Consider the following 10912-nt stretch of genomic DNA (forward strand, 5'->3'; position numbering starts at 1 on the left):
ATGGTCGAGTGAAATTCCTTTTTGCTTTATGGTTGCAGCATCCTGTGAAGACATAGGATGTTCTTTGTGCAAACTTAGGTGTTTTTCTTAGGTGCCATAAACATGCCATGGGCGATATCTGTACCATCTGGGTTGAAGATTCTTCCCCTGGGAAAGTGCTAAGATTCGTGTTCTCATGTGGAGGTTGAAGCTGACCTTTGCTCTGGATACCGGTAAAAGGAACCTTGAGTTGTCCAGGAATGATTTACTCTGACCAGATGGGGACTCTCTTGATCATCGGACTGTGTGCGCCGGTGAAATGGGCCCCCGAGAGGCGGAGCGGATCCGAAGCTGGCAATCGTCAGCTATTGGCCAGAGGAAGCAGGCGGGCTATCAGCTGACGAATCAGAGCGACCAGGGGTGGAGGACCAGCGACCATGATCTTTCCGGAAGGCGGAGATTCAAACACATCTTAAAAAGACTGGTTTTAAAGTTTTCCATTGTTCTTAGGAAAATCTACGAGTAATTCGCATGTAACTTGTGCGTCAGTAGATCTTTACTTGAGAATCCAGATATATCTGCATTAATGTTTTAAACTGTGCTTTAGAACTATTGTCAGGGAAATAAACTCCGTGTATTTTTAAACCGGTTGAATCCTTGTTTGTTTTACCACTCTCGACTATCGAACACGCATGGATGGAAAGAACCCAAAAACGGACGATTCTCTTTCCTTCACTACACATACTAATATTTTCAGACACTTTTACTGTAGAAATTTAGAGTTATCCATGTTTGAAATCCCAAATATTTTGCATTTTGACAAAGTCCAATCGTCTTTTTCTGACAAAGATGCAATGTTTGAGACACTGTAGTTTAATATTTCGCCATAATCCAGGCCATCAGATCCTCATATTCTCTTCAGGACTATGTTGACTACACATACTAATATTCTCAGACACTTTTACTGTAGATATTCTGAGTTATCCATGTTTGAAATTCAAAATATTTAAAATTTTCACAAGTGCTGAGCGTCTTTTTGTGACAAAGATGCAATGTTTGAGACACTGTAGTTTAATATTTCACCATAATCCAGGCCATCAGCTCCTCATATTCTCTTCAAGACTATGTTGACTACACATACTAATATTTTCAGACACATTTACTGTAGATATTTAGAGTTATCCATGTTTGAAATCCAAAATATTTTAAAATTTCACAAGTGCTGAGCGTCTTTTTCTAACAAAGATGCAATGTTTGAGACACTGTAGTTTAATGTTTTGCCATAATCCAGGCCATCAGCTCCTTTTATTCTCTTCAGGACTATGTTGACTACACAAACTGATATTTCCAGACACTTTTACTGTAGAAACTTTGAGTTATTCATGTTTGAAATCCCAAATATTTTACATTTTGACCAAGTCCAATCGTCTTTTTCTGACAAAGATGCAATGTTTGAGACATTGTAGTTTAATATTTCGCCATAATCCAGGCCATCAGCTCCTTTTATTCTCTTCAGGACTATGTTGACTACACATACTAATATTTTCAGACACTTTTACTGTAGAAATTCTGAGTTATTCATGTTTGAAATCCCAGATATTTTACATTTTGACCAAGTCCAATCGTCTTTTTGTGACAAAGATGCAATGTTTGAGACACTGTAGTTTAATATTTCGCCATAATCCAGGCCATCAGCTACATTTATTCTCTTCAGGACTATGTTGACTACACATACTAATATTTTCAGACACTTACTGTAGAAATTTAGAGTTATCCATGTTTGAAATCCCAAATATTTTACATTTTGACCAAGTCCAATCGTCTTTTTCTGAAAAAGATGCAATGTTTGAGACACTGTAGTTTAATATTTCGCCATAATCCAGGCCATCAGCTACATTTATTCTCTTCAGGACTATGTTGACTACACATACTAATATTTTCAGACACTTTTACTGTAGAAATTCTGAGTTATCCATGTTTGAAATTCAAAATATTTTAAATTTTCACAAGTTCTGAGCGTCTTTTTCTGACAAAGATGCAATGTTTGAGACACTGTAGTTTATTATTTCGCCATAATCCAGTCCATCAGCTCCTTGTATTCTCTTCAGGACTATGTTGACTACAAATACTAATATTTTCAGACACTTTTACTGTAGAAATCCTGAGTTATCCATGTTTGAAATTTAAAATATTTTAAATTTTCACAAGTTCTGAGCGTCTTTTTCTGACAAAGATGCAATGTTTGAGACACTGTAGTTTAATATTTCACCATAATCCAGGCCATCGGCTCCTTTTATTCTGTTCAAGACTATGTTGACTACACAAACTGATATTTCCAGACACTTTTACTGTAGAAATTTTGAGTTATTCATGTTTGAAATCCCAAATATTTTACATTTTGACAAAGTCCAATCGTCTTTTTCTGACAAAGATGCAATGTTTGAGACACTGTAGTTTAATATTTCGCCATAATCCAGGCCATCAGCTCCTCTTATTCTCTTCAGGACCTTGTTGACTACACATAATAATATTTTCAGACACTTTTACTGTAGATATTCTGAGTTATCCATGTTTGAAATTCAAAATATTTTAAATTTTCACAAGTGCTGAGCGTCTTTTTGTGACAAAGATGCAATGTTTGAGACACTGTAGTTTATTATTTCGCCATAATCAAGTCCATCAGCTCCTTGTATTCTCTTCAGGACTATGTTGACTACAAATACTAATATTTTCAGACACTTTTACTGTAGAAATTTTGAGTTATCCATGTTTGAAATCCCAAATATTTTGCATTTTGACAATGTCCAATCGTCTTTTTCTGACAAAGATGCAATGTTTGAGACACTGTAGTTTAATATTTCGCCATAATCCAGGCCATCAGCTCCTCTTATTCTCTTCAGGACCTTGTTGACTACACATAATAATATTTTCAGACACTTTTACTGTAGATATTCTGAGTTATCCATGTTTGAAATTCAAAATATTTTAAATTTTCACAAGTGCTGAGCGTCTTTTTGTGACAAAGATGCAATGTTTGAGACACTGTAGTTTATTATTTCGCCATAATCAAGTCCATCAGCTCCTTGTATTCTCTTCAGGACTATGTTGACTACAAATACTAATATTTTCAGACACTTTTACTGTAGAAATTTTGAGTTATCCATGTTTGAAATCCCAAATATTTTGCATTTTGACAATGTCCAATCGTCTTTTTCTGACAAAGATGCAATGTTTGAGACACTGTAGTTTAATATTTTGCCATAATCCAGGCCATCAGCTCCTTGTATTCTCTTCAGGACTATGTTGACTACAGATACTAATATTTTCGGACACTTTTACTGTAGATATTTTGAGTTATCGTTGTTTGAAATCCAACATATTTTACATTTTCACAAGTGCTGAGCATCTTTTTCTGACAAAGATGCCATTTTTGGAACACTGTAATTCAGAATTTACCCATAATCCAGGACAACTACTACTTTAGTTCCCTTTAGGAACATGTATACTACCTAGTCTGTCATTGTCAGACACTTTTACTGTAGAAAATTGCAATTATTCATGTTTGAAAACACCAATACTTTATGTTATCAAAAGTGTAAATCGTCTTTTTTTGAGAGATGCCATGTTTGACACACTGTAATTCAGAATTTACCCATAATCCAGGACAACAACTACTTTAGTTCCCTTTAGGAACATGTCTACTACCTAATCAGTCATTTTCAGACACTTTTACTGTAGAAATTTGCAATTATTCATTTTTGAAAACAAAAAATATTTAATTTAACACATGTACAGATCTTTTTGTGATAGAGATGACATGTTTGAAATACTGTAACAAAGTTTTTTGTTATAATCCATGATAGTAACTACGTTATTTCCCTTCAGGACCATATTGGTTATAAAGACTTTAATTTTTAGTCACTGTTTTTTTAGAAAAGTGAAAATATGCAGTTATGGAAACACAAATATTTATATTTGACCTTTTAACGTATGTTTAGCACCCATTTACACTTCTTAAAGTGACAGTTGGAAAATATACCACCTCCTGGTTTAGATAAATCAAGTGGAATAAATATTGTACAGCTACATTAAATAATGAATTGATGAGGTATTTATTCAAATATTCTAAGCACATTTTAATACTAAAATTAAATGCTATAGACCACAACAAACAGAAATTCCAAACACAAATTGTTTTGAATCATCATTTCTTTAAGATGCATTTGTGTTCTTTCCAAAGGTATAATGTAATAGATTGTAAATCAAAGTAAGACACACAAATCAATGTAAAAGATTAACATTTTTAAATTAACTATAAACAAGAGTGGAATCACAAACAATTGTCAAGTCATACAATACCACAATAATAACATATTTACATTTTTTGGCATTCTACAGGCACAAACTGCAGTTCCAGTCTCCAATTTTTGCATTGTCTATCTGTGTTTCGTCCATTTGGAGACACTGCGCATGGAACCAACTAGAACAAGTGTCGCACTGTATCTGTGAAAGAGGGAAGAAAAATGTCATTGTCAAGACATATAGCTTATGTGATGTCAACAGTATTGTTTATGCTTTACAAACATTGAGGTGTCACAACTTGGGAGTATAAAGGTGGAGCAGAACCACCTTTAATTCCAAAAACAAAGGCGTTGATGATTAGTTGTCTTAGGAAAACCGTTTCCAGATCAAAATGTTATCATGTTTAAAATCGAAGACTATCAGAAGCTAAGGAACAAACAATGATCCCTAGCAGTCAAATATTAATGTAATGTATAGTTTATTTTTTACTATTTTAAAATAAAATATACCAAAATGGAAAACTAAATTATAACTAACCCAGTCAGTTAAGGTAGGTCCAGGTCCTCGTAGTTTCACCGATGCACACAATGCGCAACTGGTTTCTGTATTGAATACTTACATGACAAAGCAGGAAATAACATGAAAAATAAGAAACAATGTTACTAATATTATTGCTATAACCAATTCAACTGTATAAAATTCAAATGTATAAAACTTTTTTATTATTATTAGGGCTGTCAAAAATAGCGTGTTAAAGGCTTTAAATAGTTGTTTGGCGTTAATTATGTTAATTTTTTAACGCACTTTAACGCATGCGCAGTGTGACGAATTATTCAGGTCAGGAAAGTCAGGGAAGTGGTTGGGAACTAGAGGTTTCCTTGATGTTTTGTCAACGCAAGTTTGCGTTGCGTTCAATAGCGAAAATATAGAAGGAGCAGAACGGCCGCATCCCCGTCTGCGCGACCGCAGGCAGGTACCTCGACGTCCCAGACAGAGGACCCGTGCGCGTGGTCGACGCGGGGCGAGGTGTAGTTGCGGCGGCACCGGGGAGCCTTCTTTTGAAAAATGTGAGAATAAAGTGTAAACACTGTACTCTGGGAGAAGGACTGGATTTGCACTGCATAGCCTGCATTTACAATGTATATTTTTTGTCTTCAAGATGCAGAGATAATAACCTCTGCATCAATGTGAAGAAGACCAAAGAGATTATCGTGGACTTAAGACAGACACCACCCTCCTCCCTTTCACATCAGAGGGGCTCTGCAGTGGAGGTGGTTTCCAGCTTCAGGTATCTGGGCATGCACATCTCAAACTACCTTACCTGGAGAACCAACACTTCCTGCCTAGTCAAGAAGGCACCTCTATTTTCTGAGGAGGCTCAGATGCGCTGGGATGGGGACTGCTGTCCTGTCCTCTTTCATCACTGTGTGGCATGGCAGCCGCTCAGTGGCAGACAGGAAAATTCTGCAACGAGTAACTAAAGCTGCTGTGGGATGCAGCCTCCAGACCACTACTGAGATCTACAAACCAGATGCAAGAAACAATCCTCCTACATTCTAAAGAATCTCTCCCCTCACACCTCTGTTCCCTCAGGAAGGAGTCTGTGGAGCATAAAGAGCAGGACCGCCAGACTACGGAACATTTTCTTCTCAGAAGCAGTTAGACTGCTAAACTCCAGAAAATCATGGTAGCAACCCTTCGTCTGTCTCTCACACAGACATCCTGAAAATCTTGTGAAATATTCTCTTCTGTGCTGAATGTATGTGGAATAATTATAGGAATTGTGCTATAAGCCATGGAAATAGTAATATATCATATTGATATGTCTCTTACTTCGAGTCATAATTGCATTGCAAACGGCTGGCCCGGGACCAGTGACACAAATGTTTTTTTTTATCCCTGTAGTGAAATGACAATAAAGAATCCAGAATCCTGAATTATTCCTTTAACCTTTGTAAACTCTATTAACCAAAGCTTACAATTTTCAACCCTTTCATGTTTTAAAAAAATATTCTTGGTAAATCAGATAACAGAATATGGTATAAGGACAGAATATGGAAGAATAATTAACAGAATATGGTATAAGGACAAGACATGACTGTTATTATTCCACATATAATACCACTTAAAAATGTATCCACTTAAAAATGAACTCAGTTCTATTTTTTAACTTTATTGACCTTTATATTCATGCTAACACATCTTATCAAGTACTTTTTAGAGCCCAGTAATTTCACCTAAAGTCATGAATTTGTTGTAAAAATTGTGTTTAATATGTGATCAATCAAGTTTTTACTAACACAGTTACTTACTTTATTTGTCTTATTTCTATGAAACATGAATTTTTTTGTATTTATATGTGGTCTTCAAACTTGCCTTTAACTCTTGAGTGCTAATATTATTATATGATTTAGGTCAACTTTATAAGCTTTTTTTGGGGCTTGCTTTCTTAAAATCTCCTAAAATATTAGTTACTTTATTCAGTAAACATTGTCACCAACACATTTTTTTAATTGCAATTGAATGCTACAAGTGTTAATAATTTAAAGAGATAATAAAATGTTGGCATTTAGTTTCATGTTTACCTGAATCTTTTCGCTGCTTCTTCAGACTCAGTCTGCTCAGTGGAGCTGTGTGCAGGGTCAACCAAATAAACTGTGCTGTTATCTGCATTCAAATACTGTCAATTGAAAGAGAGATAATATATCATTACTGATCAAATTGTTCACAAAATTGTTTTCTTTCTTCCTATCTATCAAATCAAACACTTATAGCACTTTTCATATAGAATCTAACCCAAAGTGCTTAACACCAAAACAAAAACATAAAACAAGCATAACAATACAAAAATTAAAATAAAGTTCTACTTTCCCGTCCCCACCCATAACCCACACAGAACCCCTACTTCCATTTATGCCTTTCACTCCTGAAACGATAGAGATAAACATTTGGGGAAAATGTTATTCCTCCCTACATCCTTTTACCCATCCATGCATTGATGCCATATATTAATGTATGTGTTTTTATTTTGCATGTATGTTACTGGTGTGTTCAAAATAATTACACTTTTTATTTTTTTAATTTTAATTCTAAAAGTACTACTGTACTGTTACACTCAGTGTGACCTGTGTTGTTTATTGAGATTTACAGCCAGCTAAATTCTTTTAAGCAGTCCATCCTCCAAGGAACAGACAGGTGTGGGAGTTGAACCTGATTTCCTGTTGCTCACTACAGGCAGATGGAGAATAAGGACTGCGCAAAACTAAGGTTTTTCCGGTGAGCGGGATGACTTCACTTGTTTTTAAAGTTTGTGAAGAGAGTTTTTTGGTTGCCCTGTCATTTAATGGGTTCCACTGAGAATTATTTCCCAAGAGGGCACAAAACTATCTAATATGTTGTAATAAACTAGCAGTTAATCCAGTTATCCAAAAGATTTCTCTCAACAAACAACTTTGTTTCTCATCTGGATCAGTATGTTTTTGGGCTAAACAGGGTAGATAATTACTGACTGAAGAAACCAGATCAGTTTGACAAATGCCAACCTTTACTGTGATGAAAAATCACATACAGTGCTTAAATGCATTTAACTTCACCCACGTTGAGGCACGCCTCTGTCTACAGAATGCAGCCGGGTGCTTCTCCCCATAACAGACTCTGGTCTGCGTTCACATCTGCAGACACAACCCTTCCGCACATTCACGCTGCTTTCCTCCTTCCGCCCGCTCGCACATCCAGATGGTGCTAAAGGCTACACAACAATCTTAGAGCATTATAGTTATTTTACAAAACCACAGAGAGCCGCAGCACAGGGAGAAAAGAGCCGCTGGTTGCCGACCGCTGATCTAGCGGCATGGAAATACTGAATAAATGATCCAATACAGCTAATATTCCTTTTTCTTCCCTTAATGTTAAATAAACTGACACATTTAAAAACAAAACCCTTCCTGCTTCATTATGTATCAAATCTAAAATAGAAAAATAGAACATATTATGTACATTACATTGAATAGTAATAACAACTATTAAACCTTCCTAAAGATTATTTTCGCAAAACATTCTTTTTACAAACAACTGTGTACTGTGAACAAAACTCTATTACATAAGATTTGATAAGAGGACACATTTTGAATTTAGGATTGAAGGCAGTACTTACAAGAAACTTCCAGTGTACATTGTTTATGTTGACAAAGGACACAATGGCTCTATACTGGTCAAAATTGATCTAGAAAACAAAACCTGCAATTAGCAATGCAAAGAAAAATGTATTGAATAACTATTATGAATTTTATATACAGTACACATTTGGACACACCTTCTCATTCAAAGAGAATCTGTACTGTATATGTGTGTGTGTGTGTATAAAGAAATTGAATAGAATTATATGGATTTACTTTACTGACATTCTTTAGACTGTCAAAACATTGAATGTGTTAACTTGATGAAAATGTTGAATTCATTGTTATTTTCATAAGTTTACCTTTGACAAAATCTGTCTCCTGATCTCTTCTCTCTGGCCAAAGAGAATTACTCCAGCCACATAGTGACTTAGAATGTAGATGGTGTTCCCCAGATGTAACTGACTTGTAGTTACATGAAGGAGGCTCTCAATAACCTTCATAGATGACATGGAGACATATTAGTTACTTATAGTTACTTATAATGCCATAATCGCTTATTGCTTGGCTACACTGCAAGGTTTGGTGAACACTCAAGTTTTTCTAAGACACCACTCTACACGTTTAAATCTCTGAACGAGCAGTTCTTATTTACTTTCATTTTTTTATTTTTAAATATTTCTGTAACCCTTTAGAGTAAAAAATATTGTATTTGATGCCTACATGTCCACACCACCCCTATAATAATGAAAGTACAAAACAGGACTATACAAAGAATTGCCCAAAAATATACAGCACTAAATAACATACAGTTTACATCACCACGTGTATTAATATTGGAATTTAAAATGATTTAATAGTTATTATAGTGATGCACAATTAAGGTTTTTTTTCTTCAAACAGTATAATTAGCCATTCAAATGAATAAAAAAATGTTTAAGAGTGTTATACATGCCAGTATTGAATTTACTAACTGTAAATTCAATACTACACTTAGTGGCAGTAGTATATGTGTGCTTTTAAGCAATAGGGAAATAACAGTTTAAGTATTCCTATGCAAATAACACAAACATGCTTGTTTTTATATTGAGCTACATTTCATCGTTCATAAAAAACACTTACCTCGCCTACGAGCCATTCATGGGGTTTTAGAGTTCGCAACTCGCTGTGGTGTAATGTGAAGTTGTGTCCTCTGATTTGGGAGGGTATCACAGAAACAACCACTTCTGTATCACCTTTGTCCCATAGCTTGATGAGCTGTCAATAACAAAATAAAACAAAAAGTAATATATGTATAAAAAAACTAAATTCAGACAGCTGCTATAAAATATATGGAAACTTTTAAAATGCCTTGCCAGTTGCAGGTATTGTCAGAAGAGGGTTACAGTTACTTCATGTAATTTCATGATTAAATAATGGTACAGACAAAACACATGGAAAAATATATTTTGCAGCTGCAAGTTCTACAGACCTGGGTTGACATGCCCTCTGCACTCTCAGAGATGTTTGCAAGTGGATCCCCATGTTCCATGGAGTCCGCTGCTGACAGAGCCTGAGAAGTTGTATTGCCCAGTGGTTTCTTGACAGAAAAGTGAAAATATTATTATGACTTTTGTGTTATATAGCTCTATGCTACCAAAATTCTATGACTTCTATCCTAAATCAATTTAACAGGAAATTATTTTCAGAAAATTGTATTACCACAATTTCAATAACATAAGATAATAATAAGCAATTTATTATTACATTCGTCTTTGAAACTGCACAGTTCACAATAACTTCGGGATATTGTGAACGGACTCAATGGATGTCAAATGTGCGTGTTTGTTTCAATCAGTGTTTCTGAAGATAGGGTGGTTATAGTACAGTGGTGTCCCTTACTTTGTGTTTTTTACACAATGGTCTTCAGAAAAAATATCAAATATTCCTAACTTATTGTGGACAATGTTTAGTCAAACAAACATTACCTGTGAAGGACCTTTATGTTTATGAAGTTCTGGGTCTGAATCACCCTTGTCAGGCACTTTCCTGTCTGAAGACTTCACCACTAAGGAAAATCCATTATAATATATCTCTACAAAATAGTTACCTTTTTATTGTGTTTGAAAACAAAAGGCTTGGTCAGAGGCGAGACATAAATGCCGCGTTTCCTCTGCTTTTTTTGTTTCCACCGCTCAACATCAACTCTGTGTGTCTGTAGTCAAACAAGATGAGAACATTTTTAAAAATATAAATAAATTAATAGTTATGCACCAAAGGAACTTCATAGGACTATTTTAGGTAATGATTACATTGTAATAATTCATGACATTCCCACAGTAAGCTACTTTTCATAAAGACCATGTCACCAATAAAATTCTAGTTGCTTTGTTCGATTTTCAGAAATTGTCTTGATTAAAAGTGGGCCCATTTCACTGATCTTTAGCTTAAAGACATTACAAAATAATATTAAAAGTTGAGGGCCACTTGATAGCCATTTTTATCACGGTACTGTAGCCTTAAATTTTTTTTATTAC

The 10912-nt window shown here is 35.0% G+C and overlaps 1 long non-coding RNA gene across 1 annotated transcript; it reads right to left on the minus strand.

The window, feature by feature from the left end:
• Positions 1-6869: 6869 nt before the first annotated feature.
• On the minus strand, positions 6870-8889 carry LOC110014006. Its single transcript, XR_002874440.1, has 3 exons — positions 8759-8889; positions 8435-8503; positions 6870-6961 (listed from the first exon to the last, which is right to left on the minus strand). It is a non-coding gene; the product is annotated as an uncharacterized LOC110014006 (long non-coding RNA).
• Between the last annotated feature and the right edge of the window lie 2023 nt (positions 8890-10912).

This window comes from Oryzias latipes, chromosome 13 (genome assembly GCF_002234675.1).
Source record: "Oryzias latipes chromosome 13, ASM223467v1".
Classification (NCBI taxonomy): domain Eukaryota; kingdom Metazoa; phylum Chordata; class Actinopteri; order Beloniformes; family Adrianichthyidae; genus Oryzias; species Oryzias latipes.